The sequence below is a fragment of the Castanea sativa genome, chromosome 11 (genome assembly GCF_040712315.1).
Source record: "Castanea sativa cultivar Marrone di Chiusa Pesio chromosome 11, ASM4071231v1".
Taxonomy (NCBI): domain Eukaryota; kingdom Viridiplantae; phylum Streptophyta; class Magnoliopsida; order Fagales; family Fagaceae; genus Castanea; species Castanea sativa.
The window spans coordinates 3,337,173-3,342,095 of record NC_134023.1 but is presented as its reverse complement, the minus strand read 5'-3'; the positions used below and the strand labels follow the sequence as shown (position 1 = coordinate 3,342,095).

The following is a 4,923-nucleotide window of genomic DNA, read 5'->3' as shown; positions in this document are numbered from 1 at the left end:
GTGCTACGTGACTATATAAATTTGTGTCCCCTCTATATTTAAAAACACATAAAAATGTGTCTATTCATTTGGCTGTCTAAGCAAACCGTTTGAGTACAATTTTTACGACGGTCGGTGTTCATTGCACCGTTCCACTAGGTAGTTACCAATTTTGCACTGTTCCGTAAAAGTTATTTATTCATTCTTCCTCCTCTTTTTCTTCTACCTTCTCTCTCTCTCTCTCTCTCTCTCTCTATAAGCCTTATTTTCTATTTCCTGTGACAACCCTGAAACAAATCCCACTACAAGTTTAGACTGTTTAGTCATATTTGCAATAAGAATTATTTAGGAACTAATTCCTTTTCTTTACGGATTTGCAATATGAATTACTCAGGGGGCAAGCAATTCCTTCTCTTATTACGACAAGAAAAGTCCACAATAAACCATCACATTAGACCTTAAACTGCAAGATTGCAACCCATGTCTTCCTTATATTCCTTATGACTCTTAAAGATTACAAACCTCTCCAATACTTTAACTATTTAGTCAAAACCCTCTCTAATCTGTGATATTATAATATAATCTCAAGTATTTGTTCTGCTATGACCCAATTACAGAGACAATGGCGTGAACACTGCTTATCTATGTAAGGATGTCAGTTTTTCTTTGATTTTTTTTAGGTATTTTCTAATTGTTTTTACCATGATAAAAAAGATTTAATTTTGATCAAAACTATAGAGGCAAAGTAAAAAACTTTGAAACAAACAGAATTTCTATTGCTAGTTTTATTATTTATTTGGGTAGGTAGAGGAATTCTGATGATGGGTTTTGTTGGTGATAGAAATAGATATTTTGAATAACCATTTTGAACAATTCAGAAACTACAAGATGGGATTCTTCTAATTTTCTGCAAGGCTGAGTACGAGTCCTCCAATGACCAGCAGTCGCACAACAAATTCAAGGTTTTCTTTCCTCTTCATATTATAAATTTATGTTCCTGTTAATTGGTTGATTAAATTTTCTGGATATGATATAGTGTAATTTGAAAAAGCTGGCCCCCTTTTTTTTTCCACCATTGTTTTTTGAAGACATTTAATTGCTTTTGGAACGCAAATGGATTTCGATTTTTAGCGAGATATTGCATGGTCAACCCAAACTAAATGGTACAGTAAAATTTGAAACCACTTCAATTTTCGTTAAAGATCATTTTGAAGTTTTTTCTTCACTTTTGTCAATGTTCAATTGTAGTGTGGCATTTTTTTGGGTGTATTCATGCTGTAAAATGTTCTTTTCATTCCCATTTAGAACATGCACACCACATGTTTGACAAAAAGTCTCACTCAAACATTGAAACTTACCAAATAACACCATTTGAAATCCCAACCAAGGTAGTGGTAACTTGCACCCAAATTGTTTTGAGGGCTATGAATGGATTGTAGACAACTTGCTCAACTTTTTTCAAGCAGAAGGTTGTAGGGGTAGCTGATTCTGTGGGTTCGAGGTGGAAGATGCTCCTCCTGTCGTCTAGGGCTGTTCCAAAATTTAGTCGGTCTGGTAGCATGACATGATGGAATGTGCGTTCAACAGCTAGCCTTCTTTTGCTGATCTCATGGATTGGGCTTGGGATAGGGACTAAAAAACATGCAAACTCACTACCATGCTATCATGGGTACTGTGGCAACGAAGTAACAAGATTCAGCCTATATTATATTGTAGTGAGTTCCATTAAATCCTAAAATTGCATACTTGAACTTGTAATGAACAATTTTATGATATAGCTGAGAAGAGCATCACTTTTTGATTTGTATGTATAGAATTTTTCTTATGCACAAATAATTGTAAGATGGATTTGTATTTGTTTAAGGGAGCAGCCAGCTTTTGCTAACCAAAAGGAATGAAATCATACAATTTGCTGTTATGTATATTCTAATTATGCTTAAGAAATAAAAGCACATAAGGATGGGTTGTTATATTTATTCTAATTATGCCTTTTGTTCTAATATATAATGTTTATTCTAATTATGCTTTTGTTCACCCAATAATTGTCAGTAACTCACACCTCTTTGTTTTATAATTTTGCAATTCATAGCTTTATTTTTATTTGTTGGGTTCTAATTTGGAAGACCAATTTTACTTTCAATTTTGATTGTGTTTGTGGTTTTGGATACCTGAGCTTAATGTTGACACGATGAAATGAAGTAATTTCAAGGCCTGCCCAACAATCACCACCAATATATATGGGTACCTTCTTTTCTCATTCTTACTCTCATTGGAAGACTAGCAATTTCATTTTTTATTTTTCGTTGGATTTTCACTTTTGACAGATATATATCATTTTCTCAATCCAAAAGAAATTCTTAATCAAATGGAAATTCCTCCTTCAATATGGATGAATGGAAGGTATACCTAACATTCAAAACTAATTGACTATTGCAAGTTATGCTATGACTACATTTGACCTTAGGCAAAACTTTTTTGACATTGGATCCCAGGGCAGGGATGTGATGCCCATGTTGTCGAAGGTACATAGCAATTTTTTTTTTTTTTTTTTTAATTGAAGCGGATGCTAAAGACATAAATTGAGAAGTTGTTGCTTCCAAGGCAATTGATGAAGGACCGTAGCCAAAGATGACTATTTATGTAATCATCCCTTATTATACTTCTTATTTGTTAGTTTTAATTTGATGTAGAAAGAAAATGATATTGTCTAAAAATTTTAAGATTGATTTTATTTTTTAATTTTAATAAATATCCAAGAAACACAAATGACGTGTTTGCATTTTGCTAATTTGATTGAAAAACCAATGATGAACTTGTTGCACTTGAGACTTGGGACGTTAAATGTGATACTATGTTGGTATATCCGTTGATATAGTTCATCTGTTACTTTATAAATTTTGAGTGTTCCCTTCACTTAATCTATTTTTGTGAGATTTCTATATAAGAACTTTTAGGGTAGGTGGATAAGGTCCATGGTCTCACTAAATATATTTTCTTTATTAGTAAGCAGTTAATTCAAGTATTTGCAAGCATAAGATTGAAAGAAACAACATGTTTGCTTTGTTAGTATAGTAGTAATCTCTTATATATATTTTCTTTTTCTTTTTCCCAAGTGATCATAACTTTAAACAAAATGAAATTTTAAATAGTTTATATATATATATATATATATATAAAAGCAATGCTTAGAGAAATTTTAATTAGAATCAAAATTGAATTTTGCATTTGTCAGCTTTCCATACAAATTAAATTGTTTAGATTTTTGCTGTTATGTTTTTTCTGAACTAATGAGTATATTTTTTATACTGTTTCTATTCAGATATTTTGTATGCTTGGTCGAACTAATATCTATATGTTCTATAACTCAAGCTAACATCAATAGTACCATTACAATTCATCATTCACATGGGTTACACACTAGTTGCATATAAAGTTACATTGTCTTCAGCTATTTTAATTACATAATTCTCCTTTAAACTAATTTATAAAAAAAAACCATGACAATTATAATATTAATCCATGTATAATTTTAATTGCATGGTCTATTTCAAGATATCTAACTTGTTTAAATTACTTAATAAGTCATACAACTAAAATATACATGCATGAACATTTGATTGTAATGTAATGGGTTAGAAGATTTCATAAAAATAAAAAAAATGTAATGGGTTAGAAGACATTTATACAAATCCGTTTTGAGGAAAATTTTGTCCAAAATTTAATAATTCATTATTTTTATGTATTCTATTCTCTAATACATGTTAAGAGAATCTAAGGTAACCAAAATAATGCCAACTAATTAATTGAACACTCCACAGCAATCATTCATAGTAAAATCTGCCCATCGAGTGGCCCTTAGGATGAAGGCAAACACACAAACTGAACACTCCACAGCAAGCACAGAACAACCCCTATGGAGGAAGATATGGCGACTAAATGTCCCCCCCAAAGTCCGCATGTTTCTTTGGCACGCATGTTCAAATGTATTGCCAACCAGGGAAAACCTCCACAAGCGAAGAGTGCAAGTGGATCCTGATTGTGCAATTTGCTGCCAGCAACCAGAATTAGTAGGCCATCTGTTGTGGGAATGTGCTCTTGCAAGAAACGTGTGGGCACTTTGCCAAGGTGGACTCCAAAAATGTGCAAACAGTTGCTGCGACTTCTTCCTACTTTTTCAGGTGTTGGTGGAAAAGCTACCTCTGGTGGAGTTGGAAAGGTGGGCAGTGACGACTTGGGCAATCTGGAATGCAAGGAACAAATACTACTTTGAAAAAATCCAAACCCATCCAAAAGGAATTTTTAGTGGGGCTCTCGGCTTCCAGCAGGAGTACCAGACGTTGATGGCAGCACAACAACACGAGGTATAGGGAGTCTTTGAAGAAATTGGAGTTTTAAAACTTGTATTAATTTTACTTTTTTCCCTTGTTTTCGAACTGCTTGAACAGGGTATAGACGTTTTATATATATATATATTGGCTTTTATCAATAACACTTCTATCTTTTACCTCAAAAAAAATTACTTGTGAAAACCATCTCATAATCCAACTAGGATCGAATGCATTAAGACATGACACAACCTCAAAGCATAATATAGTGTGGGAGCATTAGCATGACCTAACCTACAAATTGCAATCACAAAAAATGTTCATCAGACCATCATAAGGGGAAAAAATGTTAGTTTATTTTTAATAAACTGAATCAATTTTAAGGAAAGTCTTCCAATTTATTACGTGACAACTCAAACAAATATGCATGTGTTTAATAGTTTTGTAATTTGTTAAAATAATTTAATAAAACTAATGATTTAAATACACAGTTGAAAGAAATTTGACTTAAATCCAATTTGATGGGAAGTTTTGTCCTAAATAATGGCTTGTGCAGTATATTAGCCCTATTTATATATCACAGTTCTTTTATATACATATACATATATATATATATATA

At 32.2% G+C, this 4,923-nt stretch overlaps 1 long non-coding RNA gene across 2 annotated transcripts; it reads left to right on the top strand.

Annotated features, from left to right (window-relative positions):
* The first annotated feature begins 227 nt into the window (after window positions 1-227).
* Window positions 228-4,482, top strand: LOC142615404 (uncharacterized). Of its 2 annotated transcripts, none has more exons than XR_012840738.1 (3): window positions 228-625; window positions 858-2,220; window positions 3,811-4,482. It is a non-coding gene; the product is annotated as an uncharacterized LOC142615404 (long non-coding RNA). The 2 variants fall into 2 exon arrangements; XR_012840739.1 differs by having other exon boundaries at window positions 821-2,220.
* The last annotated feature ends 441 nt before the right edge of the window (window positions 4,483-4,923 follow it).